The sequence below is a fragment of the Corvus brachyrhynchos genome, unplaced genomic scaffold (assembly GCF_000691975.1).
Source record: "Corvus brachyrhynchos isolate BGI_N302 unplaced genomic scaffold, ASM69197v1 scaffold32, whole genome shotgun sequence".
Taxonomy (NCBI): Eukaryota; Metazoa; Chordata; class Aves; order Passeriformes; family Corvidae; genus Corvus; species Corvus brachyrhynchos.
Window position 1 is genome coordinate 14264371 of NW_008237919.1, and position 27000 is coordinate 14291370.

Here is a 27000-nt window from a genome sequence, read left to right on the forward strand (position 1 = left end):
GGGGGGTAACCTCCCGAGGAGACCGCCGAGCTCTTTTTACCCTCTTTGTTTGCTTGTTCCCGGAGAGGGTTTTATTCTTCCCTTTGTTTCTCCCTCCTTTTCTTCTCTTCCCCCTCCCCTTCATCGCTCCCCTGCCTGGTTTGTTTCCTTGATCATCTTTCCTCCCTCCTCCCTTTTGTGAGGGTGAGAAATCGCACGCACTTAACCTTAAAATCTGCGGCGAGCGAGGACACAGCCACCCGGCTGCCCGTTCCCGGCTCGGCCGGTACCTGCCGCATCTCCGCTCGTCCCCTGCCCCTGGCCGTGCCCCCCGCCCGGAGCGTCCCGCAGCCCTCTGCAGCCCTCCAGCTGGGGCGGGCAGGGGACAGCCCTCGCCGTCGCGTCGGAGAGGAGCGGGGCAGAGCAGCCCAAAGCATCCCCCAGCCGGGTGTCATGGTCTGGGTCCCCCGAGAGGGGAGAAAGCACATCGTGGAAACCTGTGAGCAGGTTAGTCTAGAAGCTTCTCCGTCCATGACCTGCTCTTTGCTCACCTGCCTGGGCCCGTCCAGAGAACTTGGGGATGGGGGATACATCTTGCCCCTGCCTCGGCATTGGGTTGGCAAGGGGGCTGATGGCCCCATGGGTCCTGAGCCACCCAGCCCTGCTCCACAGCCTTCTCTTGCAGCCATGCATTGTCTCCCCTTCCTGGGTGGGCAGCACGGGGAAGGCCCCAGCAGGTGTGGGTTAGGTGGTGAGGATCTACTCCAGTTGCGATCATACTCGGTTGGTAGTGCCATTGCTATGGCCAGGTGGTAGCTGTTCACCAAGCAGGTCTCTGGTAAAACTTATTGTTGCTTGCCATCTTCCCTAGCTCTCTGGGTTTCATCCTGAATTGGTGTTTCTGACTCTGACTTTCTTTTTTTTTTTTGGGGGGGGGGGAGGGGCGGGGATGAGCACAATGAATAAATTAGTCTGCTCAAGGCTTTTTGTTTCTGTCATAAGTGATCAATAATCATCTGGTGGTAAGATGATCTTATTACAGAAAAAGACAAAGTGCACGCTGAGAACAGCTGAAATACAAGGTCAGTAACTCTTGGGTTATCAACAGTAAACCTGCTTTGCATATTTGAAGATGACGTATTTCTTTCAAAGTAAAGGCAACTTCAAGCCTTTGACGAGCTTTATTTTCAATGTAAAACAGTCAACATAGAAAACAAGCCTTGTTTCAGAGTAGGCTACTCATCCTTAAACATCCCCGGACCTCATTTAAATCTTTCTCTTTAGGGAAGGTGGACGGGGATTGCAGTCCTCTTAGGTGAGAAGAGTTTTTGTAGCTCCCAATACAAAGGTTGGTTTGTTCCTAGTGCCCAGCAACTGCTACAAGCTTTCCAGACACAAAAGAAAGGCGTAGTCTGTGGCCTGAAGATCGTGCATGCTAAAAAGGCAGTCAGCTGGAGGGTATCACAGATCAACAACCAGCTCCGCCGCCGCCGCCTGGTAACTGGCTTCATTCCGGGAAATGTAACAGTTCAGCGAGACAAGTAATTTGTGCCGAGGGGCTGGTGGCTCAGAGAGGACGGCCCTAACCTTCGGGTCAAGCCTGGGGTATGAGGAGCCGGGGTTGCGAGAGAGAGAGCCTGGACAGGAGGAAGCACTGGGGGCAGGTGAGGCAACCTTTCCAGAGAAGGCATTGGATTACAGCACCGAAGCACGGGAATGAAATATGAAAAGGGAGCAGGGCAGATAATCGGCAGGGGAAGAGGTTATGCGGGGACTCAGAGCCTAACATAAAAAGCTTGAAGTAATGAGTTTAATCTACGAAATCTAGTTCTTAAATTGTATGTGCTTGCCAATTAGCTAACCATTCTGCTAATCAGAATGGAATTCAGATTGTATCTTGGTAAATGTATTGACTCTGAAGTGCTGCAAGGATAAAAAAAAAAATTCTTTCCTCTTTCCACTGTTGTGGGCTTTAAATATGAACAAAAATCAGATCTGAGAATTGAGGAACCTTTTAATACACTTACTTTTCTGAGTTCACATTCTATCTAGCCTAGACTACCACAGTTAAAATCAAAAACTCCTATGGTAATACGACTTCAGGGGGCCAAATTCAGAGCAGTTGTAAGGCTTTTTACTGTTGAATATTGCCATGCATTGTGAGGAGGGGTCACCATCAGTCACAGTATGGATTAGACTGCAGGAGATGTGAGGCTGTTACCTTGCAGGGAGAAAAGCACTTACAGTATATTGAGGGAACCAATAGACCTCTTGGGCTCCTCTAATAAACACTTAAACAGTGCATGTATATAAAAAAGAGTTGCAGCATAACCTTTATTCTCCTGTATTAAGGAATGTGTTCATGTGAGTATTAGTTTGTGTGTCATAACAGCTTTCAAAATGGCTGAATGATATTGATTCAACTAAAAATACTATGAGAGAATAGCTGAAATTAGTTTGAATTTCAGTTTAAGAGAATTGTAAAAATAATGCCAGTTTTACATTGCTGGACAGCTAGCTGCAGTAATTAATAGGAATTAACAGAATCCTTCATAAAGCTATTGTTTTGTCCAGATTTTACTGGTATGGATTTAGGAAAAGTAGACATGAGTCAATGCCAGAAATTGCCACCGAGATCAGCACCCTGGGCAAGAATATTTACAGATGTGTTTCAGTGTCTGGGAATGTTCGCTTTAGATGGCTGGCAGTACTGTGCTTTATACTGCAGAGGATCAAAAATTCATTATCTTTGATTGGTAACACAGGGATGTAATAATACAGAGTTTCTCATTTTCTTAGAGGAGTGTTATCTAATTTGTGCTAAATTTTGCAGTTATTCTCCACATTGAGATGGATTAGAGGTGTACAGCTGGGACATGTGTAGCTGGGTTTTTTAGCAGTGAATCTGACTTGCACTGATGCATATGCATTTTTTTGTACTAGCCTCCCGTGGTATTGCCTGCACGTGCTGATGAAATAATCTGCCTGAGAGCTGTTAGAATTTGTATGTAAGAAACTGGTTTGTTTATATGTAGATCAGTTATTACTGCAAAGATAAATGTATGCATGGAAAATTGTTACCACAGATGGATGCTGGCTTCTGAGAACTGGGTCTCTTTAAGATAAACTTCATGTGTCATGTCAGAGAAATAAGCAAGATGGGGGCAAAACCACTACTGTGTTTTTTATTACGTTTTCCTTATGCCAGTCAGTGTAATATACACTGCAAGGACCCGATGCTATGCTTGCCATGAAAAGACTTGGGATTTTGTCAGTGTTAAATCAGACCTTTACCCACATTCTCACTGTTTGCCTAACAATCATTATAAGAAATACTGTGGTAAAATTTCCTTGCAGAAACATTTTGTAAAATATGTAATATGTATTGGTAATTGCGGTATGTTTTGCTTGTACTCTGATGTTTCTTTTCTACTCTTGAAAATGACTGCGTACAAATAGCCCCTCTTAGTTGTTTTTTTCCACTTTCCTATCTATATTTAGAATTGTATCTATTTAATTGAGTGACAAATGTTCTGTTAACCCAAAAAGGTCAGATAGGATAATGGCAGTGTGAGCTGTCCTCTCTTCTCAACTGGACATTAGCAGACCAGTATTTGAGTCCCATCTTTCAGCATTTCCAAGGCTCACCAATCCTTGTTCCATGTGCTTTCAGTCCTCTGGATTTGGACTACCTTGAGGCATCACAGAAACCCTGTGCAGGACAGAACATTTAAAAAGTTGCTCCTTCTTCTGACAGAGCTTCTTGGTCCTCACTAGCTTCTTGGAGCACTGGTTCACATGGTTGTCTGCATGCAAATGAGGTGTCCTCTGGGGACAGTGTTGGATGGTGCAAGCACTAATGCTCCCTTCTATGTAACTATATCAGGAAAGTGTATGCAAAAAAGGTTTTTTCCAGGGATTTGTGTGAAATGGAGCTAGTGGATCTTGATATCTGCTGAGCTTTGACTGTTAATTTTTGTGGATGGAGATGGTCAGGTCTCTCAGGAACGGGCTGATAAATGTCACTTACTGCAGGGACTGGTTCACAGTGTTTGTGTTTAAGTGGAGTCCAGGGAACTAAAGCTCCATAGAGCAAATGCATTCCACATCCAGACATGTACATCAGGAGACATATTTCAAATGAGACAGCAATGTCCTTCTAGACTAATTCCAAGAGACAGAAAGGAAATGTGAGCAAGAAAATAAGGTCGCGCCATTATGTCTACTGATGACTTTCAATCTCTGATGACTTTCTATCTCCAAACTTAATTTAAACAATGATAATTGTATTCTGTTACATCCCAATACAGTCATGACTGTTTGGTTTACTCGTACTGCAGCAGTGGGTGCTAAGCTCTAATTTGAAACAGAGGTGGTCCCAGTTGGTGCTTGGAGGGTAAGCCTCTGATGATACCTTTCAGATGGAAACACTCCAAATAATTGAGAAGTAACTGAAAGCTGGTGAAGTAATAGTGTCAGTAAAGAAAGTTAATATTTATACTGAGTCAGAAAAACATTTGCATAAAGTTAAAAAAAGCCTAAGCACTATTAAAAATTGTAAGAGAGAATGCTTGACTGAGAGCTGACAGAAATAGTAGCAGTTGTTGTTTCCCCAGATTTTAATCAATCTCCTGTCAGTGACAAATAGAAAACATGAATTTTTTTGGTTATTCAGAACCATGCTCATAGAGAAATAAAACCTAATCCTGGAGTCCTTTTAAGTGGGATATCCTGCAGTGTTCTAAATAATTTGATTTGGAGGGAACATATATCAAATATGTTTACATTTCATAAAAACAACGGATATTTTTCATGTTAGATTTATTACATATGTACCTTCTTCTTTGTGGAAAATGTGCTGCTTCTCTCTGTGTTATTGACACTTTCATTAGCAAGATGATAGATGCTGCTTGAAACAAAGTGTTTTGCTGAAGACTAGTAGAATCACTGTTTTAGGTTTGGGAAGAAATATCGTCCATAAGGAAGAGCTACAATCTGTAAATGAAGCATTAATTAAGTTTACAGTTACAAATATGAAATTATGGTACAATTACCTTTTTCAGGAGTCATTATTGTATTAAGGGTTCTGTTTTGTTTATATTTGTCTTTTTTCACGGTGATGTCAGTTACCTCTTACAGTGAAATGTTACTTTTTGTCAAATGTGTATGTAACATCTAACTTTTAATGGCCAATTTGTTCACTTCCACCTTGTTTTTAAATAGATGTCCATGTCTGCCTTTGTTCTATAAAATGTCAAGTTAATGGGAAAACCAGTCCTAGGTGACATGGCAACTTGGAAGAGCATGTCAAAACCAAAATTGGTTTAATAGTTCATTATTAACAATTCTGTTTACTGCAGATGAATGGGTTTTATGGTAAAACTCCAGCTGGACTATAAAACTTTGATCTTTGGAGTATGTCCTAATGTGTTGTTATTAAGCTTTAAAAATCAATAACGCAGGGGAAGTACATTAAATTGGCAAAAGTTAAAATAACATTGACAAGCGGGCAGTTAAAAACTGTTGATGGAACAGCTGATGAATTTGCAGAAGAACCTAAGATGATAAGGGTTGTTATGATCTATTTAAAACCATTGCAAATTCATGCAGCATTGCTCTTCTGGAAGTAGCACATCCAAATATTCTTACAGAAAGTCTTGACTAACAACAAAGTTGATTAGTCATCCAAGCCACCAAAATAGTTAAAGCAAGAGTCACTATATCTTGGAAAAGACACTGGAGCACTGATGCAGTTATTTGAAGGCATTTCAGCGTGCATAAGGCACTGAGTTACATTATAAACTATTAGGCAATATGAGACTCCAGTAATATCACTGTTATTTAATTGTGAAGCTTTAGCTGCATGTCACAGATACAAACTCCTGTAGAGCTCATATATTTTGGGGCACGACTTCTTTAAGATATATCTAAGGAAAATGAACAATATCATTCTGAAGAATATAAGAAGGGTGTAACTTTGCATGTAGGAATCGCCTCAGTAAGACTGAGTAAAAGTGAAAGAAAGTGAAGTATGTCACATCTGCATTGATGCACAGGGCATTTTTAAAGGGCTTTTTTGGGGATGCAGGCTGCTTATTAAGAGAGAGGCAGACTCATCAGTTTTAAGGAAAAAAAACTAGGAGTGATTTAGTCTGGAGCAGTAACAAGTGAACTAGGCTGTTACTTTAGAGGGTCTGGGAGGAATTCGTTTATCTTCTGTGGCTAGAAAACACTGTTTATGGAACCTGTTGTCCTTTCTCTTGAGCATCAAAGCAGTCCAGTGGTTCTGTGTCACCATGGTGCAGAGGTAATCAAAGCAAACCTTCAGAGACTGTCACAACATTGTCATTTTGGCAGCGCATTGAAGATAATTTCAGCAAAGAGGCAAATAAGCTCTGCATTGATAAGTAGGTTTCAGTCTGGACAGCTGGGTAGAAATAAACAGTCCCAAGCGGTCAGATACCAGTTTAAAACCACCCTGCTGAGATTTTTGTTGTTAGCAGAATACAGTGCCTAGATGATGAATTACTTCTAAATAAGAGCAATGTCTGTTTAGCTTTTTTTCTCCCTCCCTCTGTCCAACACTAATACTCATAGAATCTGTGCTAAGACACATGGGGGAGAGGGACGTGATTTGAGACAGCCAGCACAGCTTCACCAAGGGCAAGTCCTGCCTGACCAACTGAGTGGCCTTCTGTGGTGGAGTGACTGCATCTGTGGGTGGGAGAAGGGCTACAGGTGTCATTCCTGTGGACTTCTGTAAAGACTTTGATACAGTTGCTCGAAACATCCTACTCCCTAAAATTAAAGAGAGATGGATTTGATGAATTGTCTGTTAGTTGGATGAGGAATTGGCTGGATGGTCACATCCAGAGGGTAGTGGTCAGCAGCTTAATATCCAAATGGAGATCAGTGACAAGGAGTGACCCTCCAGGGTCTGTACTGGGACCAATACAGGTTAATATCTTCATCAATGACATAGACAGAGGGATTGAGTGCACCCTCAGCAAGTTTGCAGAGAGCACCAAGCTGAGTGGTGCAGTGGACACAACTGAGGGATGGGATGCTGTCCACAGGGACTGGACAAGCTGGAGGAATGAGCCCAAGGGCACCTCATGAGGTTCAGCAAGGCCAAGTGCAAGGTGCTGCAACCTGGGCTGGGCAATCTCCAGCCACAATACAAGCTGAGGGATGGAGGAATTGAGAGCAGCCCTGCTAAGAAGGAATTGGGGATAGTGATGGATGAGAAGCTGGACATGAGCAACAAAAGCAGTGTGGCCAGCAGGTTGAGGGAGGTGATTCTGCCCCTGTACTCTGCTATGGTCAGACCCCCCATGGATTGCTGCATCCATCTCTGGAATCCCCAACATAAGAAGGACATGGAGCTGTTGGAGGGAGTCTACAGGAGGGCCATGAGGTAATCAGAGGGATGGAGCATCTCACATATGAAAACAGACTGAGAGACCTGGGGCTGTCAGACTGGAGAAGGCTCCAAAGGTATCTTATTGCAGCTTTTCAGTACTTAAAGTGGCCTACCAGAAAAATGGAAACAGACTTATTAGCAGGGTTTGTCTGACAGAACAAGGAGTAATGACTTTAAACTAAAAGAGGGTAGATTTAGATTGGACGTAAGGAAGACATTTTTCACAATGAGTGTGGTAAACCCCCTAAGAGGTTGCTCAGAAGGGTGGTAGGTTTCCCATCCCTGGAAAATGCTCAGCACATGCTGAACTGAAAAGGCAGTTTAGTTAGTTTTTAATAACTAGCTACAAGGAATTGAAAGAAAGGACTTCTATAACAAGTTACTATAAGCATAGTACAAGAAGTGTACATGCTCATACATGTAACTAGTGCCTCACCACATTTTATTGATAAACAGATAAAGGCAAATGACAGTCTGCATCACTCAGCTATGTTTTGCTGGTAAATGGCAGTGTTGTGGGAGTCTTGAATGTGACAGTGGCGCTAAAAAAGATGGAAGTGAGAGTTTGAGCTTAATGTAGACGCACTATTAGTTTGGATGACAGTGTACTAATAACATTTAAATCCACATTTTCTGTAGTGCTTTTTAAATGATGTTTGTGTCCTCGTGATTATTTTGTTATCTGTAGCTGCTTATTTTCATGGAGTCAGTTTTTAAACACTGACTTTTCCACTGAGTCAGTTTTGACTAAAACTCTGTAATTTGTTTTTTGACAATTTTCTCTCATTTACAATAGGTTGGCTGTAAGATAATTTTCTGTGATCTCATCCACAGAGGAATCAGTTAAGAATTCTTGCTACTTACTAGCCCATTCCCTTGCCATTCATTTTGTATGCTTTGATAGAAAATTAAACTCAAATACCTTTGATTTATATTTTCATTTGGGGGGAATTTACAAATATCTCTTTTGTAAGAGAACTTTGTGGATCTATACCAAATCTTTTCCTTGCATAGCATATTGCAAATAGTTTGCATTACAGGTAAAACCCAAAGCCCCTTAAGTTATCTTGTGGATGTGAAGTAACCGATTTGGGGACAACTGGCGGACTAACTGGAAAGCACTATCATATCATGTGGTCATTTGGGGCATTTCCTTGGTTTATTTTCTCAATTTTTCTTTATTGTTTGTAATCTGCCTTAGAAAGGTAGGCAACCATACTGGTTACAAGACTGAATAACTGATGGCTTAAATGTTGAACACCAAAGTAGTTAACAGCTTTCAATCTGTGTAAAGTAAAATCAGTTTCCCTAGTTATTAAGAATCATTGCAAGAATTTGCTAGCATCAATGACATGATTAAAGACCAGATTAAGACCAGGTGTGGGTCCATGAAATTCCCAAGTGTACAAATTTACAAGCACTTTTTAAAGCATATATAATGGTATAGCTAAAGGCTGTTGTTGGCAATCTGCTCCTCCCTAGCTTACTCATCCTCTTCTCATGCTGATGAAAACTTCAGTGCAGTAACTTCATGGCACATAATTCAATGATGTTAAAATAGGATAATTTATTCCCTTCCCTCTCACATTTTATTTCTTTCTATTAAATAAATTTCAGGCTCAGAAGTAACAAGGGAGTTGAGTTCGTGACCTGAATATAGCTGAAATTTACCTGCAGATTGCTTCCAGTCCCATCACATGTTCCTTCCATTTTCAAACTGCTGTTCTCTCTAGTAATATCACATTAGTTTTTCATGCAGAGATTTTTAGGCTCTGAGTTCCAATAATTTTCATTTTATGATGATCAGTCAATGCGTGCAAGTCAAAGCCTGATTTATTCCAGCCATTAGGTGGCAGAGATTCTTGGGTATTTGGACTGCAAGCACTACATTTTGCCAGAAGCAGATGCTTCTGATGTTCCAACACACATATTTTGTGATCTTCACACAGTCAGAGCCACAGAACTGCTATGTCCCTCCTTGAAGAATGAGAGGGATAAGTAAGATTTCCCTCAGGAGGGAGAGCGAGGTGGCCTCCAGAGATCAAACCCTTACAGAATGGCCTTAGACTGACATAACAATGGCCTCAGCATCATCTCTTAGCTCAATTTGTCTTGCGGGACCTGGACTACGTGGCAGTCTCTCTGTAGCCCCAATAGGAGAGTTACACATGACATAATACTAAATGAAGCTTGGTGTTAGGTTCCTTGTTCCTGCTGCTTCATTGTTGCACAGCACACAGGATTTCCAGTGTATGCCATCAAATACTGCATAGGTCAAGGTTAGCCTAAGGTTAACTCAGTTATGTAAAATGCATATGCACTGCTGGTAAAGTTAGCACTATAGATCCTCAAAATAATTTTTGGAAAATATGTGGCATATTTTGAGAAGAAAAAGGGAAAAAAAACAACAACCAAAAAAGCAATTTTGGAAACAGTGAGTAATGGAAAGTAAAAGAGGACCCAAGATGTTTGTTTCCATTTCTTTTTTAAGCCCACTTCCCCAAATTGCTGGATATCAGTGTGTGCTTGAAAAAATATAAATGCCCATTCCTAGCTGCACATAAGTGTATTAGTTCCTACATGTACCCATGCTGTTTCGGGGAGCAGACAGGACGTAGCCGGTCTGGAGCTGCTTGAGGCATAATATTCCTTCTACCCAGCCCTCTCATTCATGTCTCCTGTGAGATAAAATGACCTATAGTGTTAGATGACGTATACTACCACTTTCCACTTTGAGAGCCTGAAATAGATTTTCTATGTGTCTGATGTGAAAATCCTGACAGTGCTCTACAACCTTTTGCCTGAAGCATGCAGGAGAGCAAATAGCAGATATGGAGGCTCTGGAATTTAAGGCCGAAGAAATCTGTCTGCAGAGCACCAGAACATGCAACTGTCTTGCCACATGGCCTAAAAATGGCCTCCCCTGACACATTCCTGGAGTTGGCCAAAGTAATCATAAAATGTACATCTTCCTGCACATGTGCAGTGCCTTCCCGTGCAGGGTAATGCAGAGTAACTCCACAACAGAAGAATATTTAGCAATAAGGTTAACAGACTAAGTACAGTGGTGAAATAAGGCCAGAAGTTATAAGGAAACGTGTTTTGGACTTATATATTGTAGACTTATCTATGGTTTTGAATATGAGTTGTCATTTGAGAGTATTCACCATGAAGCTTGTCTGAAAATAGTCAGAGGTCAGATCTTTTGATACCTACCTGCTAAAATCAAAGACGTTTAGTGTAAGGTGCTACTCTTGTAAAGTAGTTATAAATTCATGTGGTCTTTTTATTCAGCAAAGCATGTGTTCAGTAGAGTGGAATTCAACCTAATGAGGAACTTGCAAACTCAGTCTCTCCAACGAGCCTTGATGTGCCAGAGGTCAGAGGTTCTCGTGACTGAGCTGTACAGGTGTTTAAATCTCACTGGTGTGATTTTTTTCCTCTTTTCTAACATAATCATTTAATGGAGTTTGAGAAATATTTTCTGAGTAAACAGTAGCCTTTGTTTTCACCACTGAAAGGACATCTTGGGAAGAATCTTTGTTCTGTAAATACAAGTAATGATGTTAGAGATTTGCTTAGAATCATGAAAACAGTTTAGGGAGAATTAAAAAAACATCAGTGTGAGAAATGAAAAAGATGTATTATACCAATAGGTTCATTCTACCTTGTAGGAAAGAACAGAGGAAAAAAAATCTAAGTTATCTTGTTACCCTTTCGGTACCTTTCCTTACTGATACGGAAATGCTTTTGAAATTTTTCAAATACTGCTCTATATTTTCTAGATAAGTAGAGAACATACAGGAACAATTTCTTCTTTCCTCTCTTTGCTTTTCTTTGTTTTTTTTCCAGTGAATATGATGGAAAACACATTCAGAGAGGGATTATTTTGTCCTGGTTCTACCCTAGCCCAATATATTTTTTTTCACTGAAGATTTCTGACAACCCTTTAGATAGCAATTTTAATTAACAGCCAAATTATTAAGAACATACCCACTCAGAGAAGCATTCTAAACAGCACAATTGTAAAGGTTAATTGTTCAGATATAATTACAGCCATACTCTATCCTTAAAAGTGTTGGTGAATTTCTACAGTCACATTATTTAAATCATTTAAATCTATCTTGGACTAATGCCATTATCTCTAAAATCAAAATCTGCTCCATGGACCTTGGTTATTCTCTTGTTTATGATATTTTTGTTGTAGTATGATGTCAGTGTCTTCAAGGTAATAGTGAAACTGGTCTTCTCATCTTTAAACAAACAAACAAAACCCAGGGAAACACTTTAGAGGAGAAATGAAACAATTGCTTCTCTCTAGTGGTCATTACCTTCAGACTTTAGAACAGAAGGCAAACCCTGTTTTCTGTGCAGCAGATTCTGAAGATTAGCTGCAAAATAATTACTACTTTTCAGTTGTGTGAATCAGTGAGACACAAGGCAGGAATAGTTGGAGGGGTGTTGAAAGACAGGGAGGAGGTGATGGTGTTAATGGAAAAGAAGTGGGTGGTAAATGCACATTAAAGACCCTGGGATATTAACCTTTGACTTGCACATGTTGTTTATTTCATTCTTGATTAATGTTTTTAAAATTTAGAAGGAAAGGCACCTTTTGGCCTTTTAAACAATGCACACCTTCAGTAAAACACTTCTCTTTGTTTTGTTTTTTTATTGGAAAGGGGAAATATTAAATGATGCTATTCAGGCTCCCAGCCATTTGACTGCATTTATATAGCAATAGTTGATGGCCTCTTATTTGGAGCCTGTGTGGTTTCATTGGGAGTGCAACACATGCTGCATTCATCCAGAGGATTAACTGAATTCTCTGAATTAGGAGGGTGACCTTGTCGAGCACAATGTGTTTGGAGATGTGAGGTATTGGTTCTCCTTGCTTTTTAGGGAATTTTGGGGTTTGGGCTTTTCTTTCTTTTTTTACTTTTTTTTTTTTTAAACCCTGAAATTTTTGGGCTAGCTTATCCATGTTCCCTTTCCCATTTGTTTTTGGGTGAGTACTGACAGTATTCTTAATGTGACAAGATGTCACTGTCTTCCAGATACTAGTGAAACCAGTGTTTTATCCTTAAAAAACCAAACAATGAGTATTAGACAAAATTCTGCCTCTGCCACACCTGTACGCTCCTGCTGCATCCCAGTGGAAACCACTTGCAAGAATCCAGTTTGGCTTATAAACCTTCAGTCATGCACTGAGACAGGCTAGCTCTAGGATGGACGAATTGGGCTCAGTACTGCTCTGCTGACAGTCTTATTTTATTTCAAATTTTAACTCACAGTAGTAAGTAAATTGTCATCTTTGTATGTGACCTTGTCATAATTCCAGAGCAGAATCAGTGTGATCAGTGCAATTATTTGATATTGGTATTTTACATGAGACCCTTAAAAAAAAATCAAATTCCCACTTTCAGGGTGAGATATCAAATAACAGATTTTTAAAGGTTGTTTAAGGTCTTTGGGTGCCAGGTTCTCATTGACTTGTACAGGTCTCTGCTGTAGCTGGGAGATTCTAACCCCAAAGGTCTTGAAGGCAAAATTATCCCCATTTTCATCCAATCCTTAATCCAATTTTCTTTTAGCAATACGGCATAGCAATATATAGATATTGTTTTTTCTATAGATGTTTCTCCTTGCATTACATGACTGAAATGTCCCCTACAAATTCACCTACAATGAGCTTTGGGTTGAAAAATCAGCAGAATGAAATGGTTTTTAGTGTTGTAGACTTTAGTCTGTTTGCATAGATGCAGTTTTATTTCTGTAAACATTAGATATTCATATCTGTTATTTATGTAAATTTCTCTGTCTGCTATAGATTTGCAATCTTTGCATATTCTCTATTGAACTTTGATTATGCAGTTTGTAAAACATAGACAAGAATTTAAAGCCAGTTCCTGGTGATGATGAAGCATTTTCTTGCTTCTCAGAAGTATACTTAATCTTTTAATTTTATCAGAGGTGGAATTTAAATAAATACATCTGGAAAGCTATCTGAATGAGAGTGTTTTTGTTTCTTAAGGACCTTTCAGTAATTGTAATATGACTGAAAAGAGCTGCTATGTGTGGTGTTTGAACTGCTGATTGCTGCCAAAGGTTACTGGAGTGAAGACAAATGAATCCTTCAAGGCAATTAAAAGTAATATAATTGATGAAACAGAAGCTGCTAATCTCTTCCAGTTTCATATAACTTAAGATTTAGGGCATCATGGCAAAGACATAAGATGCAGAGGTGAAAGCCACTGCTAAAAGTTGCGTACAAATGGTGTGTCTTTTGGGGAGGAAGGAGCACCAGGAGCATGTCACACTAATGCTCTGCACATTCTGGTGGCTCCCTATTCAATTCAGAATACACTTTGAGGTCCTGATCCTTCTGTTCTTAATGGACTAGGGCCTGTCTTGGCCTTTCCATTTTCAGCCGGAATGCACAGGTTTAACAAAATGCTGCTGTGATTATAGCCTGGTGTTGTAGGTTACGGGCGGGACGGATGGAGACGGAGACGGAGAGATCTCTATAGGCAGGTCTTGGGACACATGGGGTTTATTGTAAAGGGCGTGGGTATAGGGGCACTGCTCAGAGCTGCCAGACTCAGCTCTGAGCAGGCCCAAGAGAGCAAGAGAGTAGACGGGTGAGAGAGAGAGAGGGTGTAAGAGCAAGCGTGGAAGTAAGGAAGGAAAAGAATGAAGAGGAAGTGAATAGAAGTGGAAGTGAGGAATGAAATAGAAGTGGAAGAGAAGAGAGAATGGAAGTGAGAATGTCTGAAGTCCTGGTTACAATACAATAAATCATCTTCTGTACTGAATATTCTAATTGTCACTAACCAATCTAATACAAGATACAAATCCTATAGCATTTACATACAGCCTATAAGAGTTCTTATATTACCATAGAGTGTTACATCTTAACTTCTAAAAACTACTCTTTGGACCCCTTCTGCTGAGCTAGTAGGGTCTGCTCTGACCCTTGGACCTGTTTGCAAGCAGAGGGTATTGTTCCATCAAGAGGGGATTATCTTCAGTGGCCATACCATTGTTTTCTAGTTGTTCAGTAACTAAGACCTGGTATTTCAAAAGTGGCTTTCATTTCGATGTTGCCTGTAGTTTTCATATTCCCAAAATCTTTTGTCAGGCAATCATATTTACAATGCTTTTCTGTTTCATCTTCCCCAACATGGTGTGAAGCTGGGAGCCAGAGGCTGAGAATACTTCAAGCATGGCTTGAGAGACCAGCAAAGGTGAGAGTGAGTGTGGGCCTGCTTATGGCATGTGTTAAGACCAGAATTTTCCCTATAAATCTTCCCTCAGCAGAGAGATTCAAATTAGTTTAATTCTCATAATGGGAAAGAAGTGAAAAGAGGAAAAGGGTGAAGTGGTAGGATAGAAAAAAAGTCAATAAAAAAAGCCAGGGGAATGTAATAAACATGTGCTTTTCTGGAAAGCGGGCTGATTTAAAAAAAACCCAAAACTTTCTGCTATTAATTAAAATAATATGCATCCGAACAATCTTAAAATAGACATCTTTCCTGCCTTTCTTTAAAAAATAAAAAAAGGAAAAATAGAAACCATCTCTGATTTTTATCAATTTTGGTTTTTTTTTTTTATTTTAAGGTGAGACTTGTGTGTTGTCTCAGGTTCAAATATCAGGTTTCCGTGCTCTCACAAAAATGCATATAAACTACTGGGTAGTTAAAGGGTCATCACTTTAGGTCTGCTAAGAGGAGTGTGATTTCTGTGTTAGCAAAGAAAGCTTTAAGAGGAAAGAACAGCTGAACCCAGAGGTAGGAGCATTCCATTGGCAGAAACTGTTGCTGCCCAAAGCAGGTCAGCTGAACTTTAAATATATAGAATTTTTAGCTTACTGTACCATAACCAGAGCTTGGTTTTCTAGTATTTCGTACTATGCTTCTACTTTATATTTACACATAGTCAAAAAAATCACCAAGTTAGGTAAGCCCATGTAATTGGTAAATGTCCATGTAAATCAATCTTAGCTCCTGTAGTTTTGTTGCTGTAGAAGGAACTCAGCAAAAGATGTTGGATAGAGCTGCCCCAACTGCCTCACTCCCAGTGCCAGGTCAGTGTACATCAACCACTTTGAGCTTCTTAAATATTACGTATTTTCACACTCAAAGAAGCAGGCTTACAGAGCAAAGCAGGATTTTTTCCTCTAAAATCCAGCACATTTTTATGATAGCTACTCTATGAGGGAATTAATGCTGTGAGAAGCAGGTATTTTTGCTGCTGTACATTTGTGCAGTGTGTGCTTCTCCTGTAACATAGGGGTTCAGGGATTCTAAAATGTCTTTAGTTATATCAACTGTGGTTTTTGAGGTTTCCCAAGATAATATTAAGTGAAAAAGCTCACATGGTGTTCATCTTTATAATGATCTCTTCTCTTATCCATTTTCTTTAAGGAATTTCTCTAGACGCACAAATAGGTCAAGGCCAATACATCATATTTAAAAATAGGCCTCAAAGCAGAAGTTTGCAAAATGCCTTTCATCCTCATCCTTCTCCAATGTGACCATCACTCATAATCTTTTCTCTACTGAGGACATCTCACATTGTGGGGTTATATGCTGCACCTTTAGCCTCTGATCCTCAGGTAGTGATCCTTACTCAAGCACTGTGGTGCCAAATTGGTACTTGTTAGCCATTGCCACCACTGGAAGATCTTGTCTCTGAACAGCTGCAGGACTGAGTACCTGAGCCCTTCAGAGAAGAACGGGTACCACCCTGCAGCAAGGCTCTTGCAGTGTCACTGGGGCTACAGTGGGTGACAGTTCAGGGCGGTGTCACATGGAGCTGTGATGAGAGTGCAGGTTTTCTGTACAGCCTATGTCAGCAGTGCTCCCCGCTCTCTTCTCTTGCTATCTGCTCCTTGGGACATCCTTGTGTGCTGCACCTCACTTTCATGTATGGAATGGGAAGTTAATTTTCCAGTGCCAGGCAGTTGCAGTGATTATGGGCAATATAACTGTTTCTGAAGGCAATCTTCCTAGAAACCTGCCTGGAAAGATGTGCAAGTGCTCTTGGCCAAGGTCAAACAAGGTCCACTTTTTCCTCTCATTGTAGCTCTCTGTGTGGCAGTGGCAAAAGTAGGGGTCAAAGCAGCGAGGCATTATGAAGAAAATACTTTTTACTTAATGCATGCTGAGCTAAATGCTGGAAGCTGTTGTCTGTGATTACACCTGGAGCAAAGGGGTTGCATCAGGTGCCCACAGCAATGCTGTGTCCCGGGGAACCCAGCATCCAAACTCTCACACAGATACCAAAGTAACAATGATGAAATAAGTAGTTGGAGAGAAGGTTATGGGGCAAAGGGAGAGAGGTTAAGCTGGGACACAGGAAGAGAGTGAAACAGTCTTCTGCTGGCAGAGGATAGACTGGACCAACTATTCATTGTGTAAGGCAATGAGACAAAAGACTTGATAGAATGAATGGTGTCTATTTTTAGTAGAAAGAAAATGGCTTCTGCATCTTTTACATAAGCAGGGGAGTGCTATACATCTTTGTTTAAAATGAGGGATTCAATCTACCTATTGAGTTCAGCCAAAATGTCAGTAGGTTTAATGGATATCTTTAGAGATAGACAGTGACTTGGAGATGTCATGCCTGTGTACTTTCTACCATATCCAGTAATGTCCTGGCAGTTGCAGCAGGTTCTTCTGCGAACTCTGAGGATCGTGGGGAGGCCATGAGAGATCCAGGGAAGGGTGTCAATTCCCTGCCTGTGTCATGCAAGTCCTGGACTGCACTTTGGGACAGCAACACTAGGTCTCACTTGCAGTGATGTGGTGGGGCAAGGCAGGGGGCAGATCCCCAGCCAATCTGGATTTCAGTCTCAGAGGTGACAGTGGCGGCTGTGTGCACCAAAGTTGTTATCTTGTTACCATAACAACGTGGCACATCCTCTGCAGTCCAGGCACTCCGTGCCTAGTGTGCAATGCTCAGCAGTTGCTCTAACAAGATCCACTTTTATTTTATTCTTGTATTATCTATTGTTTGGGATAGAGAAGGAACACAGCCATTGGGTTTTCTGATGCGTCTTGTCAGCTTGTCCTAAAACTCCCGGGTACAAGGGAACGGAATGCCCAGATGGCACTGTTTTGCATTCCTATTTTGAAGATTTGGAAAATAAGTGCATGGCATGTGTATATGCATGGACAGAAAACACATACAAAAACCAATCTGACATATCTTGGAGTTGAATGTCCCAGTTATTCATTTTTTGGACTTCACTCCTTGTTAGTAATAGAAAATATTGCTGGGGTTTTAGTAGTGTGGTGTCTCCATAGTATGAAGTGACTGAAAGTTGGTGTGCTCTATCAGTAATGTGACATGAATTGTTAGTGCAGACCATTCTTCACTTTAAACCCCCCAATTTTTTGTTAAAGGGTCAGGAATAACATGTAAACAATACCTTTTATTCTCTGTGCTAGGTCTGTTCTCTCTTATTCTGCAGACATTGAAGAATCATGGCACAGGAAAATGTGAAAGAAGACATCATTCCTGTTGCATGACATCCCTAGCATTCAGGAGGACTTCTGTGTGCCTAATGTTTCATACAGGCACAGTACTTTAGCATTTAGTTAAACTCTGTTATTTTACTTACTACCTCACTATTTGGTAGTACTGAAAGTAATTTCTATGGGACCTGACTTTCACCCTAACTCTCAAAAAGACCAAAACCTTTTTATAAGGTCACTCCAATCATCTTTTAACATCTTGTCTTAAAATGCTCTGAGGGTTATTGCAAAGCAAGAGTAATAAAAGATTTCTTTTTAAAATAATGAGAAATGCATATTATGATTTTATTACACTTTTCTCAGCTGGCTGGGTAAAATATTTTCCTGTTGACATTTCTGAAAGAGGCAAGAAAATTCTTGTTCAAGAGCAAGTTTGTATGCAATGAGAAGCTGGAATAGCAACAACAATCTTCGTAAATCCTAATGAAAACCATAATCCAGAGGAATAAATCTGCTTCATAACACTAAAGCATTATAACTGCCACCTACTCTTTCAAACCCACAGACCAGCAGCTCCAAAGTACCAACTCCCTGTTTAGATATACCAGAGTCAAGAAATTTTCTCTCTCTGTGTATACATGTATCACCCACTTATGATTCCTAACTCAAGCATCAATGTCAGAAATTTAACCACAATGCCTTGAGGGCAGATGATCAGCATTATTACTTTACTGTTCAGCTGAATCAGTGCTCCCTCCAGTTGGTTTCTTCATTCAGCATGCTTTCCTGTGTGCCATTAAGCTAAACCCGGCTCACATCCTCACAAATAAAAATAATTCCCTTTAAATATTTTGAAGAAATTTTTTGAAGGACCCACCTTGAGTAACTGGATGCAGTAACTCCTGCAATATATTTTAGGTATTCAGTATTTTCTGACTTTGAGACAATAGTTCTCATATTTACAGCCCTGGTGGATTAGCAATGGGATGTTTGCTACATCATGTTGCACTTGTCAAATGCTGCCTCTATTATTAGCAGGAATCACTGCACAATATAGTAATTTGAGGTCAACAACAACAACGTACGTATTTTCCATAATAGGAAACCTCTTTCTCCTGTGTGACCAAATTACAGTCTGCTAAAATCAACAGACAATAAACTAGTTAAGCTTTGAAGACTTCTAGAGTGATTCTGTGCCTAAGCAGTCCAAGAGTTAGGTGCTCATTTTCCAGTTTCCAAAATACTAACTTCATCTTTTTTCAGTCACATAATAATTAATTAATTGTACCAGAATAGACTTTTGAAAATTAAAACTATGTTATCATGAGGTATTTTAGTATTTAGTAGTTTGAGCATTGAATGAAATGTATGTATCAAATCTTTGTTTTCTGATAAGAACGGGACAAAGGTGATGCACTTGAAAATACAGTGCTTAATTTCTTCAATGTTTATGTAATTGTTTCTTGATTTTGGGCAGCTATTCCAGGCTACTACTGGCAATGAGAGTCATGCTAGATGAAAAAAGATTAAAAAAATGGCCAATAAGAAAAAAAAGTGAATTCTCAATCTGTTTGCATGAGAAAATTTAGGTAAGTTCAGGTCTTGGGAACAAAGGAAGTGTTAACACTCCTCTGGGCTGCTCTCCCACTGCAGCTAAGAAGCTGTGAAAAAATAGACTCTTTCAGGGCTTGAATGTGAATGAGTTGAACTCTCCTGTAACTAGGAAATCTTTTCAGAATCAGACAGAACCGAGCAGGTTTTCAGTTGGTTGTATCCCGTTCATTCCCTCGCTCCTTATCCTCCACATGCTGATTCAGCTTGTAACAGAGTATGTTAAGGCTTTTGAAGTCTGATCAAAGATCCCACACTGGCTGCAGAGAGGTGGAAAAGAAGGAAGGCACCTTGTCTTTTGTGCTCATCCTAGCTGCAGACTTTACTGCTCCATCACTGTCATCTAAACCAGAAGCAAAAATGAAAATTCCTCTGCAACTTGGATGGTATTTTAGTCGTTCAATTATGACTAATCCAAGAGGTTGGGTAGTGCTAAGTGATTTTATTCTTTCTGTTTATATGCTGATTGCTCCCCAGTCTTAACTGATGCTTCTATCTAAAATGCCTTACAAGAAATATTGCTCAGTACACCTGCATCACTACTCACATGGGAAGAAAAAATTACCTGGCTCATATCTAATGGCCACACCTTATGAACCACTGATGCATGTTGACATTTTTAGTCTTCCCATGTCATTGGAGAAGTGAGGGAAGGGGAAAGCATCTTGTCATTAAATGTTTTTCTCCTAAGTATGATCAAAAGCCTCCTTTTTGTATGAGTTCACCTGCCAGGAAGGAAGGACTTGCAGGGAAGGACTCTGCCCACACTGAATCATATTTTGAAAGGAACAGAAATATTTCTATAATCTCTGGAGTGATAGTAGTAGCTTACGGCACACCAGTAAAGCAGCCCTGGATAAACTACCACAGTTTTCAGTTAACAAACTTAAAATTATCATCAAGATACATTTTTCCATTGTGTTTGGAATCAGCTGGACAATGTCTCTATTTTTGCCAATAGATGCTCTTCTATTTATGTTGACTCCTAAGAGTACTGGACATTCAATTTTAAATCAGGGAGGTAACCTTGATTATTGTTTTTTAATCAAATACTGGGTCATGAGGCAGTGACTCAAGCATCACCTTCAACTCACCACTGTTAGCCCACAACTTTTATGGACTTGTCCCTTATCCCTATCTCACTTATCCCTGTTCTGCTTATCCCTAAATTACTGGGCAGGATAAGGTTTTTAGTTCTGTTCTTCTTTTGAACTACTCCTCAGTTCTTGTGAGGAAGAAGAGATGGGTCTCATGCCTGTTTCCATGCCACAAAGCTTTTTCTGCAGGAGCAGACCTTGAAAGGATATCATAAGGTCCTTGGTAGATGTGTGTATAACCAGATCCCTGTGCCTTTCTCTTTGCTTCACAGGCCATCTTCCTCAGTAGCAACCTCTTCTCCTGCCAGGGATTATAGAACCAGAAAAGGTTATGAAGGTTTTCTCTAACTGGACACTGGTGTAATTTTGCTGCCCAGCTCTCTTATTATTGAGAGTTTCTCACTGTCCACATCTGATGTCAGTACTGACATGTACCGAGCTGACCTAAATGCTTTGACTAGTCAGCAGCACAGTACCCACAAGCTGGCATTTTTTCACTTATCTCAGTGGTTTTTTTCCTGCAGAGGAAAAAGCTAATGGTTTCTGTATAGCTTCAGATGCAGAGTAAAGGCTGTGTCCCACTGTCAGCTCATTTCAATTCACACTGCATCTTGTGATTGCATGTGCAGAGCAAAAATTATTATATTTATTATCTGCAGCATGGCAAACAATGAGACTGCTGATCTGCACAAACTCTGCGTCAAGCCTCGCACTGGGTTGTCCCAAGTCTGTGAAAGGTAGGCAAAGTTCTGGGCAAAGCCTGGGGTCTGCAGAGTTCTGTTTTCCTTCACAGCCTTTTACTTAAATGGCTGCTGATAAATGAGGTACAGAAAATGGCATTAAAGTGGCTCATGATGTCAGCAAACTTTGCTTCTTGGAAATGTCACATTGTTGTCATTGCACAGAGAGAAAAGGACCAAGCATTGGCTGGTGTATACAGTCAATAAGGAGAATTGATCCCTGATTCTTTCCTGCCCTTTGCAGAATATAAGTTCTTTTGACCAGGAGAGATAAGGAGAGAAAAAGAAACATATAGTTGCATTTATGTTTGGTAATAATTTTTACATAAAGCAGAAATAAATATTTTTGTGACCTAAAATATAGTGCATTGAAATGTTTCCTGGTGAGAGTGATTAGAACAGCGTGTAATAGTGTCTGACGAGCAACATGAATTCATTGACAACTAGCTGTTGAGTCTTACATATTTGATCTGTTTCTACTCCTTATGTTTTATTAATGCCATCTTTCAGTTCTAATAATGCCTGATTCTGTGCTTCTCAGTCAGCTACTGAGAAATTAATTTTCTGGGACTTGCTCCGAAGGAAGAAATGATGTGGGATTGAACCTGTCATTCCTGAGGAGCATTAACCAGGCTTTGGTCTTGGGAGAACTCTTATAGATCCCTCCATGCAACACACTTTTTATAAGGAGAATATCATCAGTAAGGAACATATTCTGTGAGATTTGTAGCTTTATATTTTATATATGAATATATATATATTTTTTATATTTTATATTATGCTGAAATCTGGTAGGAGAAATAGGACTACAGTTGGGACTCTGTGATTGTGCATGGGTATGCATGGGACCAGGTAAGGGGGGTGCAAGGACCCCCCACCCATAGTACAGCAATTAATGGACAGAAATACAACTAATCACCAGCTGCGATAATGTATGATAGCTTTGTAGATTCAGTGTCTCTGGGTCTGTGTGTAAACCATGAAGACCACACCTCTGGTGAGCACAAAAAGTAAAGTAAAGACCAGGATGAAGCCTTGCTCACTCCCTGCACTTCCTTTGCTGCCGGAGGAATTTTGAGGATGCTGAGAGGAAGCAGAGGAGCTTCGGCACTGGCTCCATCAGGTGGCCTGGCCCCAGTGGGTGCAGGGATGGGTTTTGCTGCCTGTACAGCAGAGCATTCAACAGTCAGCACGTGGGCTGGTACACCCACACTCACACCCCCATCCAGAGCCTCTCCATAGCCCAGAGCCACTGCCACTGCCACAGATCCTGGCGCCACGTGTAGAACTCCCTTTGCTCAGTCCTGATGTCTGCATACAAAGTCATTAAAAAACATGCTGTGAGGGAAAGGACATATGGAGGCAGGAGCCATGGCCTGACCTGATAAACTTTTCATTTCATTTAGGCTGCTTTAGCTGCAGCCAGGCTTGGCAGAGAGGGGGTGCATATAGTTCTTAGAGGTTTTTTATACATGCTTTTTCCCCCTGCTTTTTTTCTTTCTTGTGGTTTTTTTTTTTTTTTTGTTTGTTTGGTTTTTTTTTTTGTTTGTTTTTTATATCTTCTCTTTTCATCTGTTTTTGTTTCAAAATATACTTGATTTAAAGCAAACAGATTTTTCTAGTGGGGTGGTTTCTGAGGAGGTCACCATTAAGGCAGAATGGGCAGCCCAGATTGAATGAAAAATGGCATCCGCTCATGTGTAACCGTCTCTTACAGAGAACCCTACCTAAGTGTGTCTTAGTGTTTCTGTTTGGCTGATAAGCCAGCCAAAATCTCCCCTTTATTTATCTTACAAGCAAGAGATGACACTTCTGATAATGTTTTTTCAATTTGTCTCTGAAAGGAAACACTTGAAGGGGGGCTCTGTTTCTGCAGTACAAATGTCACAAAATTTGGACTGCATGGGCGCAAACAGCAGACTGTAAACCTTATGCTGTTTGTCTTTGGGATAGCATACCTTACAATGTCAATATGTGTTCTATTAATCAGATGAGTGTTGTGTCCTTTTGCATGAACCATCTATAAAGTATGCATCTCCCTTTGTGTTTTAAAAGCAGTTTTAGCCTGATGTTTTAATACACAGGCGTATTGCAGAATTGGTGTCACACAGCATGTCTTCATTTGTATTTACTATGTTGCACCACAGAACTATTTTGTTTTCACACTGTAATGTACATTTGTGAGAAGCTTTTCTGAAGTAAAAGTACACAATCAATGCTTTAAAAAATATTGCTCAAGGAAATAATTTTATTAATCCTACACACAATATCCTTCCTGTCATATAGTGGAATTTAGATGGCAGGATCAATAATGTAGTATCCACATGGGAATTGCTAATACACAAATTAGTGCATGGTGCCTCTGCACTTGGTAGAAAAGATAGCCTGTGTTCCCTCAGCCTTTTATTGCTGTGCAATCAAAGAGAATTATGGACATAAAAAATCCAGTAAAATATAATGGAATACTTCATGAATTGCAATGCTTACTAACAAGAGAAGAAGTTGCTTTTTTCAATTCGTGGCTGAACAGAGTAGCAAGAAATATTTAGGGTAGTAATAAAAGGCAAATTATCAGTGTTTTCCTTTAAAGCCTATCATGGAGGTAAACTAAAATCTAATGCAATCTGGTAACATTAATGCACGCTCTTTATGGTGTAGTGTGTGAATACTGGAATACTAATGGTTCATCATATTTATTCCACATAGCAATATTCTTTTGTGTTATTGAAAATGTAAAGGGATATAAATTAAATATAATGAAATAATTTAATTTCTAATGGTTACAGAATGATCTAAATATACCGAACAAGACCCTGTGACTGCCTGCTCTAGTAATTGCTCAGTTGTATGCTTATTTTCATAATCAATGCATTACTCAGACTATCTTTAGCAGAATTTATTGCCTCATTTTCAGTTTCATGCTACTTAAATATGCAGTAGGCAGTCCCACAGAAAATTGTGATCTGTAGAGCAAAGAATCATGGTGTCAGAGGTCAGAGTTCTTTGTTTTCATTCCTTTGAAATCGCTCTTTAATATTCTAAAAGGGGCAAAAAGCATGTAATTTGCATTTAAAGTACAGCTTTCCTGCATTACATCCCCTTGAATATATCCTTTGGGTAGTGGACATTTATCATAGAATTCCTCTTGACTCTGGAAGCAGTGCAGAAGGTAGCTGAAGAACCTTTGTAACTGTGCACTACAAGGCAATAAATCTGAAGCTGCCACAGGATTACTATGGTAACCATCCAGCCTGTCGGTCTTCCGGCCGTACTGAAAGGTAGGTTCAATTTTCAGCTCGTCAACTCCTATCCCTGATTTACTTGTTGACACTGCACATTTGATGTAGTAGTGTTAATGCCCTCTTGCAGCACAAGGGACTAATACTGACACTGTTTTATATGGCAACATGCAGGAGCGACCCCAGGAAATCATTTAAAATTGTGGAATTGTATTCCTGTCAGCAAATGCATAAAGTGGCATAAATTACCAGATTTCGAATCTTGCTTTAAGCTGCTTCAACTTTGTATGGAAGAAGGAACTGTCTTCGCATGGCAGTGTGCAGTATGAGTTTAGAATTGAGATTAAAATTGCCTACTTACTTAAACATTTATAGGAGGGAATATGTGCAGGTCATCCTGGGTGTGTATCCCTGTGCTTGCACCCTTCTTCAGTTTCTTGCTACAGAGATGGAGAGGGTTTTGGCATGCAATGGGGTGATTTATCTTTTTTGTCTTGTAGTATTCTCCATGGAAATGATCTGTGGTTTTGAATAAGTATGGCAAATGCTGTTACGCCTCAAAACAGATTACTTGAAATGTTATGTTTTGCATTTACACACCCACTTATTTTCTCCCTAGGGCAGACTGAGGCTGTGTCAGGTTAGCCAATAAACCAGGGACTGCTGACTAACATCTTGATATTTTTATTTTTGAAGCTGTCCCCCAGCTTTCTGGGGGTCAATCCAAAAAAGAACACTGTTTAAGTGAGCTTAAAGTGCCTTTGTTGCTGAAGAAAGGAGAGAAATCCATGTTAGTTTTTAACACTGAAATACATTCAGGAGCACTGAAGCTTGTGAAGCCTGGTTTACTAAGAGTGTTTGTGGGTGTGGCTGTGCATGTGTCATGCGGAGTGAAGTTTGATCCTCTCGCATCTCATCAGAGGTGAAATCTGCTTTTCTGGATGGGGATAAAGGCAATTTAGTCTCTGTTATCATATCTTTGATATGAGTGGGTTCTTCTTTGTGTGTTGAAAGCCAGACTCAGCATTTAGCTTTTCTCTCAGTGGGGGTGCTGATCAAATTTAATGGCTCTGCTCTGATTCCTGTCTTCAAAAACACTGTAGGAATTTAGTAGATTTTTGACTTCCTCTCTCTGTAAAATTTGGTGGAAACTGACTGGTTGTTGCTAAAGGTAGCAGAAACAAGAGGGAGTTTGTACCCCCTCACATATGCCACTCTATAATCATCTTTGGAAAAAAACAAGGAAGGGAAAAAATTCTGCATACAACAATTGATATGCTGTTAGTCCAGTATCCTTTGAAGTGAAGCTCCTTGACTAGGAAAGGTGTGGTTCAGTTTGAAATAACTTTCTCAAGCCAAACCTTTCGATATGTAATATTGTCATTCACCCCATCTTTGATTGTAAAGAGGATTTATAGATTTTCAGTTTGAAGGATCTTTAGATATCAATTTCTTCCTTTCCCTAAAATATTCCTTAGGATTCCTCTCAAAACAATATATTCATATTAAAGAAATAAACCAGCCAAAGCACTGCTGGTAGTATGTTACCCTTCTGCTGCTGTGAAATATTCCACCTGCTGAAAAATATTTGTTTGCTCTCCATGGAACATAACTGCTATTTAATATCTGCTTGTAATAATCAGTTTGGTTAGTATGAACACCACATGAAGATAACATGAAAAACCACCAAATTGGAAATGTGCTGTCCCGTACTCCTTCTCACAGCTGGATTTGGATTGTCTTCTGAATGATAAGTGCAGAAGCAGGAGTGGGTCCCTCATCAGACAGGCCATGGTTCAGCCCACATGCTCAAGTTTCTGTTCACTGAGAGCTGGAGTAAGTGATCTCTAACTGGTTATGCAGGTGCTTTTTTGGTTTTTATTTCCATTGGTGGGGACTAGTTGCTATTATAGGGAAGGGGAATTTTCACCTTGGTTGGCTGCCAGATGCCCATCCAGCCACTGTCTCACTCTTCCTCATCAACAGGATGGGGAAAGAAAATAAACTCATGTATTGAGATAAGGAGAGGGAGGTAACTTACGGATTACCATCACAGGCAAAACAGGCTTAACTTGGGGAAGATTAATTTCATGTTCTCCTGGTTAGAAACAGAGTAGGACAGCGACAAAGACAGGACTAACAACCACTTTTCCCACCTCCTTCTTCTCAGGCTTAGTTCACTCTTAAGTGTTCTACCTCTCTCACCCCCCAGCTGGTGCAGGGGGATGGGGAATGGGGGTTGTGGTCAGTTCATAATATTTCATCTCTGCCGCTCCTTCCTCCTCCCACTCTTCCCCTGCTCCAGCTTAGGGTTCCTACCACAGGATACAGTCCTTCATGAACTGCTCCAGGATGGGGGGGTACCCCCCCATGGGCTGCAGTTCTTCACAAGCTGCTCCAGCTTTGGTAATACCAGTCAAAGCTTATAGCGAT

General features: G+C 40.2%; 1 protein-coding gene across 1 annotated transcript in view; it reads left to right on the forward strand.

Moving 5' to 3' along the window:
- Positions 1-1472: 1472 nt before the first annotated feature.
- Positions 1473-27000, forward strand: part of NAV3 (neuron navigator 3) — a 525470-nt gene continuing 499942 nt past the window's right edge. Inside the window, exon 1 of the mRNA XM_017733278.1 lies at positions 1473-1643. The gene's annotated coding sequence lies outside the window, so the exon portion shown is untranslated. The remainder of the gene's footprint in view (positions 1644-27000) is intronic.